This window comes from Crinia signifera, chromosome 6 (assembly GCF_055691185.1).
Source record: "Crinia signifera chromosome 6, ASM5569118v1, whole genome shotgun sequence".
NCBI classification, from domain to species: Eukaryota; Metazoa; Chordata; class Amphibia; order Anura; family Myobatrachidae; genus Crinia; species Crinia signifera.
Window position 1 is genome coordinate 294789314 of NC_139222.1, and position 12443 is coordinate 294801756.

The 12443-nt window shown below is 52.1% G+C and overlaps 1 protein-coding gene across 6 annotated transcripts in view; it reads right to left on the reverse strand.

The window, feature by feature from the left end:
- ENO4 (enolase 4) overlaps positions 1–12443 on the reverse strand; it is a 194885-nt gene that overhangs the window by 112220 nt on the left and 70222 nt on the right. The gene's annotated exons all lie outside the window — the stretch shown is intronic.

Genomic DNA, 12443 nt, shown 5'->3' on the forward strand with positions numbered 1-12443 from the left:
GGACCTGAGTCAGATGTGGCTGGGGCTGTATCCTTCCTTGGTAGTAGCAGTGATAGCGCTGTATGGTGATGCAGCAGGAGGCGTCTATTACACACAGCCCCTATACCTGTACCCTACTATACACATCACAGGGACCTGAGTCACATGTGGCTGGGGCTGTATCCTTCCTTGGTAACAGCAGTGATAGCGCTGTATGGTGATGCAGCAGGAGGCGTCTATTACACACAGCCCCTATACCTGTACCCTACTATACACATCACAGGGGCCTGAGTCACATGTGGCTGGGGCTGTATCCTTCCTTGGTAGTAGCAGTGATAGCGCTGTATGGTGATGCAGCAGGAGGCGTCTATTACACACAGCCCCCTATACCTGTACCCTACTATACACATCACAGGGGCCTGAGTCACATGTGGCTGGGGCTGTATCCTTCCTTGGTAGCAGCAGTGATAGCGCTGTATGGTGATGCAGCAGGAGGAGTCTATTACACACAGCCCCTATACCTGTATCCTACTATACACATCACAGGGGCCTGAGTCTGATGTGGCTGGGGCTGTATCCTTCCTTGGTAGCAGCAGTGATAGGTCTGTATGGTGATGCAGCAGGAGGCGTCTATTACACACAGCCCCTATACCTGTACCCTACTATACACATCACAGGGACCTGAGTCACATGTGGCTGGGGCTGTATCCTTCCTTGGTAGCAGCAGTGATAGCGCTGTATGGTGATGCAGCAGGAGGCGTCTATTACACACAGCCCCTATATCTGTACCCTACTATACACATCACAGAGACCTGAGTCACATGTGGCTGGGGCTGTATCCTTCCTTGGTAGCAGCAGTGATAGCGCTGTATGGTGATGCAGCAGGAGGCGTCTATTACACACAGTCCCTATACCTGTACCCTACTATACACATCACAGGGACCTGAGTCAGATGTGGCTGGGGCTGTATCCTTCCTTGGTAGCAGCAGTGATAGCGCTGTATGGGGATGCAGCAGGAGGCGTCTATTACACACAGCCCCTATACCTGTACCCTACTATACACATCACAGGGGCCTGAGTCACATGTGGCTGGGGCTGTATCCTTCCTTGGTAGCAGCAGTGATAGCACTGTATGGTGATGCAGCAGGAGGCGTCTATTACACACAGCCCCTATACCTGTACCCTACTATACACATCACAGGGACCTGAGTCACATGTGGCTGGGGCTGTATCCTTCCTTGGTAGCAGCAGTTATAGCGCTGTATGGTGATGCAGCAGGAGGCGTCTATTACACACAGCCCCCTATACCTGTACACTACTATACACATCACAGGGACCTGAGTCAGATGTGGCTGGGGCTGTATCCTTCCTTGGTAGCAGCAGTGATAGTACTGTATGGTGATGCAGCAGGAGGCGTCTATTACACACAGCCCCCTATACCTGTACCCTACTATACACATCACAGGGGTCTGAGTCAGATGTGGCTGGGGCTGTATCCTTCCTTGGTAGCAGCAGTGATAGCGCTGTATGGTGATGCAGCAGGAGGCGTCTATTACACACAGCCCCCTATACCTGTACCCTACTATACACATCACAGAGACCTGAGTCACATGTGGCTGGGGCTGTATCCGTCCTTGGTAGCAGCAGTGATAGCGCTGTATGATGATGCAGCAGGAGGCGTCTATTACACACAGCCCCCTATATCTGTACCCTACTATACACATCACAGGGGCCTGAGTCACATGTGGCTGGGGCTGTATCCTTCCTTGGTAGCAGCAGTGATAGCGCTGTATGGTGATGCAGCAGGAGGCGTCTATTACACACAGCCCCCTATACCTGTACCCTACTATACACATCACAGAGACCTGAGTCACATGTGGCTGGGGCTGTATCCTTCCTTGGTAGCAGCAGTGATAGGTCTGTATGGTGATGCAGCAGGAGGCGTCTATTACACACAGCCCCCTAATACCTATACCCTACTATACACATCACAGGGACCTGAGTCACATGTGGCTGGGGCTGTATCCTTCCTTGGTAGCAGCAGTGATAGCGCTGTATGGTGATGCAGCAGGAGGCGTCTATTACACACAGCCCCCTATACCTGTACCCTACTATACACATCACAGGGACCTGAGTCACATGTGGCTGGGGCTGTATCCTTCCTTGGTAGCAGCAGTGACAGCGCTGTATGGTGATGCAGCATGAGGCGTCTATTACACACAGCCCCTATACCTGTACCCTACTATACACATCACAGGGACCTGAGTCACATGTGGCTGGGGCTGTATCCTTCCTTGGTAGCAGCAGTGATAGTACTGTATGGTGATGCAGCAGGAGGCGTCTATTACACACAGCCCCTATACCTGTACCCTACTATACACATCACAGAGACCTGAGTCACATGTGGCTGGGGCTGTATCCTTCCTTGGTAGCAGCAGTGATAGCGCTGTATGGTGATGCAGCAGGAGGCGTCTATTACACACAGCCCCCTATACCTGTACCCTACTATACACATCACAGGGGCCTGAGTCAGATGTGGCTGGGGCTGTATCCTTCCTTGGTAGCAGCAGTGATAGTACTGTATGGTGATGCAGCAGGAGGCGTCTATTACACACAGCCCCTATACCTGTACCCTACTATACACATCACAGAGACCTGAGTCAGATGTGGCTGGGGCTGTATCCTTCCTTGGTAGCAGCAGTGATAGTACTGTATGGTGATGCAGCAGGAGGCGTCTATTACACACAGCCCCTATACCTGTACCCTACTATACACATCACAGAGACCTGAGTCAGATGTGGCTGGGGCTGTATCCTTCCTTGGTAGCAGCAATGATAGCACTGTATGGTGCAGCAGGAGGCGTCTATTACACACAGCCCCTATACCTGTACCCTACTATACACATCACAGAGACCTGAGTCAGATGTGGCTGGGGCTGTATCCTTCCTTGGTAGCAGCAGTGATAGTACTGTATGGTGATGCAGCAGGAGGCGTCTATTACACACAGCCCCTATACCTGTACCCTACTATACACATCACAGAGACCTGAGTCAGATGTGGCTGGGGCTGTATCCTTCCTTGGTAGCAGCAGTGATAGTACTGTATGGTGATGCAGCAGGAGGCGTCTATTACACACAGCCCCTATACCTGTACCCTACTATACACATCACAGAGACCTGAGTCACATGTGGCTGGGGCTGTATCCTTCCTTGGTAGCAGCAGTGATAGCGCTGTATGGTGATGCAGCAGGAGGCGTCTATTACACACAGCCCCCTATACCTGTACCCTACTATATACATCACAGGGGCCTGAGTCACATGTGGCTGGGGCTGTATCCTTCCTTGGTAGCAGCAGTGATAGCGCTGTATGGTGATGCAGCATGAGGCATCTATTACACACAGCCCCCTATACCTGTACACTACTATACACATCACAGGGACCTGAGTCAGATGTGGCTGGGGCTGTATCCTTCCTTGGTAGCAGCAGTGATAGCGCTGTATGGTGATGCAGCAGGAGGCGTCTATTACACACAGCCCCCTATACCTGTACCCTACTATATACATCACAGGGGCCTGAGTCACATGTGGCTGGGGCTGTATCCTTCCTTGGTAACAGCAGTGATAGTACTGTATGGTGATGCAGCAGGAGGCGTCTATTACACACAGCCCCTATACCTGTACCCTACTATACACATCACAGGGACCTGAGTCACATGTGGCTGGGGCTGTATCCTTCCTTGGTAGCAGCAGTGATAGCGCTGTATGGTGATGCAGCAGGAGGCGTCTATTACACACAGCCCCTATACCTGTACACTACTATACACATCACAGGGGCCTGAGTCAGATGTGGCTGGGGCTGTATCCTTCCTTGGTAACAGCAGTGATAGCGCTGTATGGTGATGCAGCAGGAGGCATCTATTACACACAGCTCCTATACCTGTACCCTACTATACACATCATAGGGGCCTGAGTCAGATGTGGCTGGGGCTGTATCCTTCCTTGGTAGCAGCAGTGATAGCGCTATATGGTGATGCAGCAGGAGGCATCTATTACACACAGCCCCTTATACCTGTACCCTACTATACACATCACAGGGGCCTGAGTCACATGTGGCTGGGGCTGTATCCTTCCTTGGTAGCAGCAGTGATAGCGCTGTATGGTGATGCAGCAGGAGGCGTCTATTACACACAGCCCCTATACCTGTACCCTACTATACACATCACAGGGGCCTGAGTCACATGTGGCTGGGGCTGTATCCTTCCTTGGTAACAGCAGTGATAGCGCTGTATGGTGATGCAGCAGGAGGCGTCTATTACACGCAGCCCCTATACCTGTACCCTACTATACACATCACAGGGACCTGAGTCACATGTGGCTGGGGCTGTATCCTTCCTTGGTAGCTGCAGTGATAGCGCTGTATGGTGATGCAGCAGGAGGCGTCTATTACACACAGCCCCTATACCTGTACCCTACTATACACATCACAGGGACCTGAGTCACATGTGGCTGGGGCTGTGTCCTTCCTTGGTAGCAGCAGTGATAGCGCTGTATGGTGATGCAGCAGGAGGCATCTATTACACACAGCCCCTATACCTGTACCCTACTATACACATCACAGGGACCTGAGTCACATGTGACTGGGGCTGTATCCTTCCTTGGTAACAGCAGTGATAGTACTGTATGGTGATGCAGCAGGAGGCGTCTATTACACACAGCCCCTATACCTGTACCCTACTATACACATCACAGAGACCTGAGTCACATGTGGCTGGGGCTGTATCCTTCCTTGGTAGCAGCAGTGATAGCGCTGTATGGTGATGCAGCACGAGGCGTCTATTACACACAGCCCCTATACCTGTACCCTACTATACACATCACAGGGGCCTGAGTCACATGTGGCTGGGGCTGTATCCTTCCTTGGTAGCAGCAGTGATAGCGCTGTATGGTGATGCAGCAGGAGGCGTCTATTACACACAGCCCCTATACCTGTACCCTACTATACACATCACAGGGGCCTGAGTCACATGTGGCTGGGGCTGTATCCTTCCTTGGTAGCAGCAGTGATAGCGCTGTATGGTGATGCAGCAGGAGGCGTCTATTACACACAGCCCCTATACCTGTACCCTACTATACACATCATAGGGGCCTGAGTCACATGTGGCTGGGGCTGTATCCTTCCTTGGTAGCAGCAGTGATAGCACTGTATGGTGATGCAGCAGGAGGCGTCTATTACACACAGCCCCTATACCTGTACCCTACTATACACATCACAGGGGTCTGAGTCACATGTGGCTGGGGCTGTGTCCTTCCTTGGTAGCAGCAGTGATAGCGCTGTATGGTGATGCAGCAGGAGGCGTCTATTACACACAGCCCCTATATCTGTACCCTACTATACACATCACAGGGACCTGAGTCAGATGTGGCTGGGGCTGTATCCTTCCTTGGTAGCAGCAGTGATAGTACTGTATGGTGATGCAGCAGGAGGCGTCTATTACACACAGCCCCTATACCTGTACCCTACTATACACATCACAGGGGCCTGAGTCACATGTGGCTGGGGCTGTATCCTTCCTTGGTAGCAGCAGTGATAGCGCTGTATGATGATGCAGCAGGAGGCGTCTATTACACACAGCCCCTATACCTGTACCCTACTATACACATCACAGGGGTCTGAGTCACATGTGGCTGGGGCTGTATCCTTCCTTGGTAGCAGCAGTGATAGCGCTGTATGGTGATGCAGCAGGAGGCGTCTATTACACACAGCCCCTATACCTGTACCCTACTATACACATCACAGGGACCTGAGTCAGATGTGGCTGGGGCTGTATCCTTCCTTGGTAGCAGCAGTGATAGCGCTGTATGGTGATGCAGCAGGAGGCGTCTATTACACACAGCCCCTATACCTGTACCCTACTATACACATCACAGGGACCTGAGTCAGATGTGGCTGGGGTGGTATCCTTACTTGGTAGCAGTAGTGATAGCGCTGTATGGTGATGCAGCAGGAGGCGTCTATTACACACAGCTCCCTACACCTGTACCCTACTATACACATCACAGAGGCCTGAGTCACATGTGGCTGGGGCTGTATCCTTCCTTGGTAGCAGCAGTGATAGCGCTGTATGGTGATGCAGCAGGAGGCGTCTATTACACACAGCCCCTATATCTGTACCCTACTATACACATCACAGGGACCTGAGTCAGATGTGGCTGGGGCTGTATCCTTCCTTGGTAGCAGCAGTGATAGTGCTGTATGGTGATGCAGCAGGAGGCGTCTATTACACACAGCCCCTATACCTGTACCCTACTATACACATCACAGGGGCCTGAGTCACATGTGGCTGGGGCTGTATCCTTCCTTGGTAGCAGCAGTGATAGCGCTGTATGATGATGCAGCAGGAGGCGTCTATTACACACAGCCCCTATACCTGTACCCTACTATACACATCACAGGGGTCTGAGTCACATGTGGCTGGGGCTGTATCCTTCCTTGGTAGCAGCAGTGATAGCGCTGTATGGTGATGCAGCAGGAGGCGTCTATTACACACAGCCCCTATACCTGTACCCTACTATACACATCACAGGGACCTGAGTCAGATGTGGCTGGGGCTGTATCCTTCCTTGGTAGCAGCAGTGATAGCGCTGTATGGTGATGCAGCAGGAGGCGTCTATTACACACAGCCCCTATACCTGTACCCTACTATACACATCACAGGGACCTGAGTCAGATGTGGCTGGGGTGGTATCCTTACTTGGTAGCAGTAGTGATAGCGCTGTATGGTGATGCAGCAGGAGGCGTCTATTACACACAGCTCCCTACACCTGTACCCTACTATACACATCACAGAGGCCTGAGTCACATGTGGCTGGGGCTGTATCCTTCCTTGGTAGCAGCAGTGATAGCGCTGTATGGTGATGCAGCAGGAGGCGTCTATTACACACAGCCCCTATACCTGTACCCTACTATACACATCACAGGGGCCTGAGTCAGATGTGGCTGGGGCTGTATCCTTCCTTGGTAGCAGCAGTGATAGCGCTGTATGGTGATGCAGCAGGAGGCGTCTATTACACACAGCCCCTATACCTGTACCCTACTATATACATCACAGGGACCTGAGTCACATGTGGCTGGGGCTGTATCCTTCCTTGGTAGCAGCAGTGATAGCGCTGTATGGTGATGCAGCAGGAGGCGTCTATTACACACAGCCCCTATACCTGTACCCTACTATACACATCACAGGGGCCTGAGTCAGATGTGGCTGGGGCTGTATCCTTCATTGGTAGCAGCAGTGATAGCGCTGTATGGTGATGCAGCAGGAGGCGTCTATTACACACAGCCCCTATACCTGTACCCTACTATATACATCACAGGGACCTGAGTCACATGTGGCTGGGGCTGTATCCTTCCTTGGTAGCAGCAGTGATAGCGCTGTATGGTGATGCAGCAGGAGGCGTCTATTACACACAGCCCCTATACCTGTACCCTACTATACACATCACAGGGGCCTGAGTCAGATGTGGCTGGGGCTGTATCCTTCCTTGGTAGCAGCAGTGATAGCGCTGTATGGTGATGCAGCAGGAGGCGTCTATTACACACAGCCCCTATACCTGTACCCTACTATATACATCACAGGGACCTGAGTCACATGTGGCTGGGGCTGTATCCTTCCTTGGTAGCAGCAGTGATAGCGCTGTATGGTGATGCAGCAGGAGGCGTCTATTACACACAGCCCCTATACCTGTACCCTACTATACACATCACAGGGGCCTGAGTCACATGTGGCTGGGGCTGTATCCTTCCTTGGTATTAGCAGTGATAGCGCTGTATGGTGATGCAGCAGGAGGCTTCTATTACACACAGCCCCCTATACCTGTACCCTACTATACACATTACAGGGGCCTGAGTCACATGTGGCTGGGGCTGTATCCTTCCTTGGTAGCAGCAGTGATAGCGCTGTATGGTGATGCAGCAGGAGGCGTCTATTACACACAGCCCCTATACCTGTACCCTACTATACACATCACAGGGACCTGAGTCACATGTGGCTGGGGCTGTATCCTTCCATGGTAGCAGCAGTGATAGCGCTGTATGGTAATGCAGCAGGAGGCGTCTATTACACACAGCCCCTATACCTGTACCCTACTATACACATCACAGGGGCCTGAGTCACATGTGGCTGGGGCTGTATCCTTCCTTGGTAGCAGCAGTGATAGTACTGTATGGTGATGCAGCAGGAGGCGTCTATTACACACAGCCCCTATACCTGTACCCTACTATACACATCACAGGGACCTGAGTCAGATCTGGCTGGGGCTGTATCCGTCCTTGGTAGCAGCAGTGATAGCGCTGTATGGTGATGCAGCAGGAGGCGTCTATTACACACAGCCCCTATACCTGTACCCTACTATACACATCACAGGGGCCTGAGTCACATGTGGCTGGGGCTGTATCCTTCCTTGGTAGCAGCAGTGATAGCGCTGTATGGTGATGCAGCAGGAGGCGTCTATTACACACAGCCCCTATACCTGTACCCTACTATACACATCACAGAGACCTGAGTCACATGTGGCTGGGGCTGTATCCTTCCTTGGTAACAGCAGTGATAGCGCTGTATGGTGATGCAGCAGGAGGCGTCTATTACACACAGCCCCTACACCTGTACCCTACTATATACATCCAGGGACCTGAGTCAGATGTGGCTGGGGCTTTACCCTTCCTTGGTAGCAGCAGTGATAGCACTGTATGGTGATGCAGCAGGAGGCGTCTATTACACACAGCCCCTATACCTGTACCCTACTATACACATCACAGGGGCCTGAGTCACATGTGGCTGGGGCTGTATCCTTCCTTGGTAACAGCAGTGATAGCGCTGTATGGTGATGCAGCATGAGGCGTCTATTACACACAGCCCCTATACCTGTACCCTACTATACACATCACAGGGGCCTGAGTAAGATGTGGCTGGGGCTGTATCCTTCCTTGGTAGCAGCAGTGATAGTGCTGTATGGTGATGCAGCAGGAGGCGTCTATTACACACAGCCCCTATACCTGTACCATACTATACACATCACAGGGGCCTGAGTCACATGTGGCTGGGGCTGTATCCTTCCTTGGTAGTAGCAGTGATAGCGCTGTATGGTGATGCAGCAGGAGGCGTCTATTACACACAGCCCCTATACCTGTACCCTACTATACACATCACAGGGGCCTGAGTCACATGTGGCTGGGGCTGTATCCTTCCTTGGTAGCAGCAGTGATAGCGCTGTATGGTGATGCAGCAGGAGGCGTCTATTACACACAGCCCCTATACCTGTACCCTACTATATACATCACAGAGACCTGAGTCACATGTGGCTGGGGCTGTATCCTTCCTTGGTAGCAGCAGTGATAGCACTGTATGGTGATGCAGCAGGAGGCGTCTATTACACACAGCCCCTATACCTGTACCCTACTATACACATCACAGGGGTCTGAGTCAGATGTGGCTGGGGCTGTATCCTTCCTTGGTAGCAGCAGTGATAGCGCTGTATGGTGATGCAGCAGGAGGCGTCTATTACACACAGCCCCTATACCTGTACCCTACTATATACATCACAGAGACCTGAGTCACATGTGGCTGGGGCTGTATCCTTCCTTGGTAGCAGCAGTGATAGCACTGTATGGTGATGCAGCAGGAGGCGTCTATTACACACAGCCCCTATACCTGTACCCTACTATACACATCACAGGGGCCTGAGTCACATGTGGCTGGGACTGTATCCTTCCTTGGTAGCAGCAGTGATAGTACTGTATGGTGATGCAGCAGGAGGCATCTATTACACACAGCCCCCTATACCTGTACCCTACTATACACATCACAGGGACCTGAGTCACATGTGGCTGGGGCTGTATCCTTCCTTGGTAGCAGCAGTGATAGCGCTGTATGGTGATGCAGCAGGAGGCGTCTATTACACACAGCCCCTATATCTGTACCCTACTATACACATCACAGGGACCTGAGTCACATGTGGCTGGGGCTGTATCCTTCCTTGGTAGCAGCAGTGATAGCACTGTATGGTGATGCAGCAGGAGGCGTCTATTACACACAGCCCCTATACCTGTACCCTACTATACACATCACAGGGGTCTGAGTCAGATGTGGCTGGGGCTGTATCCTTCCTTGGTAGCAGCAGTGATAGCACTGTATGGTGATGCAGCAGGAGGCGTCTATTACACAAAGCCCCTATATCTGTACACTACTATACACATCACAGGGGTCTGAGTCAGATGTGGCTGGGGCTGTATCCTTCCTTGGTAGCAGCAGTGATAGCACTGTATGGTGATGCAGCAGGAGGCGTCTATTACACAAAGCCCCTATATCTGTACACTACTATACACATCACAGGTGCCTGAGTCACATGTGGCTGGGGCTGTATCCTTCCTTGGTAGCAGCAGTGATAGCTCTGTATGGTGATGCAGCAGGAGGCGTCTATTACACACAGCCCCTATATCTGTACCCTACTATACACATCACAGGGGCCTGAGTCACATGTGGCTGGGGCTGTATCCGTCCTTGGTAGTAGCAGTGATAGCGCTGTATGGTGATGCAGCAGGAGGCGTCTATTACACACAGCCCCTATACCTGTACCCTACTATACACATCACAGGGACCTGAGTCACATGTGGCTGGGGCTGTATCCTTCCTTGGTAGCAGCAGTGATAGCGCTGTATGGTGATGCAGCAGGAGGCGTCTATTACACACAGCCCCTATACCTGTACCCTACTATACACATCACAGGGGCCTGAGTCACATGTGGCTGGGGCTGTATCCTTCCTTGGTAGCAGCAGTGATAGCGCTGTATGGTGTTGCAGCAGGAGGCGTCTATTACACACAGCCCCCTACACCTGTACCCTACTATACACATCACAGGGGCCTGAGTCAGATGTGGCTGGGGCTGTATCCTTCCTTGGTAGCAGCAGTGACAGCGCTGTATGGTGATGCAGCAGGAGGCGTCTATTACACACAGCCCCCTATACCTGTACCCTACTATACACATCACAGGGGCCTGAGTCACATGTGGCTGGGGCTGTATCCTTCCTTGGTAGCAGCAGTGATAGTGCTGTATGGTGATGCAGCAGGAGGCGTCTATTACACACAGCCCCTATACCTGTATACTACTATACACATCACAGGGACCTGAGTCACATGTGGCTGGGGCTGTGTCCTTCCTTGGTAGCAGCAGTGATAGCGCTGTATGGTGATGCAGCAGGAGGCGTCTATTACACACAGCCCCTATACCTGTACCCTACTATACACATCACAGGGACCTGAGTCACATGTGGCTGGGGCTGTATCCTTCCTTGGTAGCAGCAGTGATAGCGCTGTATGGTGATGCAGCAGGAGGCGTCTATTACACACAGCCCCTATACCTGTACCCTACTATACACATCACAGGGGCCTGAGTCAGATGTGGCTGGGGCTGTATCCTTCCTTGGTAGCAGCAGTGATAGCGCTGTATGGTGATGCAGCAGGAGGCGTCTATTACACACAGCCCCTATACCTGTACCCTACTATATACATCACAGGGACCTGAGTCACATGTGGCTGGGGCTGTATCCTTCCTTGGTAGCAGCAGTGATAGCGCTGTATGGTGATGCAGCAGGAGGCGTCTATTACACACAGCCCCTATACCTGTACCCTACTATACACATCACAGGGGCCTGAGTCACATGTGGCTGGGGCTGTATCCTTCCTTGGTATTAGCAGTGATAGCGCTGTATGGTGATGCAGCAGGAGGCTTCTATTACACACAGCCCCCTATACCTGTACCCTACTATACACATCACAGGGACCTGAGTCACATGTGGCTGGGGCTGTATCCTTCCTTGGTAGCAGCAGTGATAGCGCTGTATGGTAATGCAGCAGGAGGCGTCTATTACACACAGCCCCCTATACCTGTACCCTACTATACACATCACAGGGACCTGAGTCACATGTGGCTGGGGCTGTATCCTTCCTTGGTAGCAGCAGTGATAGCGCTGTATGGTGATGCAGCAGGAGGCGTCTATTACACACAGCCCCCTATACCTGTACCCTACTATACACATCACAGGGGCCTGAGTCAGATGTGGCTGGGGCTGTATCCTTCCTTGGTAGCAGCAGTGATAGCGCTGTATGGTGATGCAGCAGGAGGCGTCTATTACACACAGCCCCTATACCTGTACCCTACTATACACATCACAGGGACCTGAGTCACATGTGGCTGGGGCTGTATCCTTCCTTGGTAGCAGCAGTAATAGCGCTGTATGGTGATGCAGCAGGAGGCGTCTATTACACACAGTCCCTATACCTGTACCCTACTATACACATCACAGGGACCTGAGTCACATGTGGCTGGGGCTGTATCCTTCCTTGGTAGCAGCAGTAATAGCGCTGTATGGTGATGCAGCAGGAGGCGTCTATTACACACAGTCCCTATACCTGT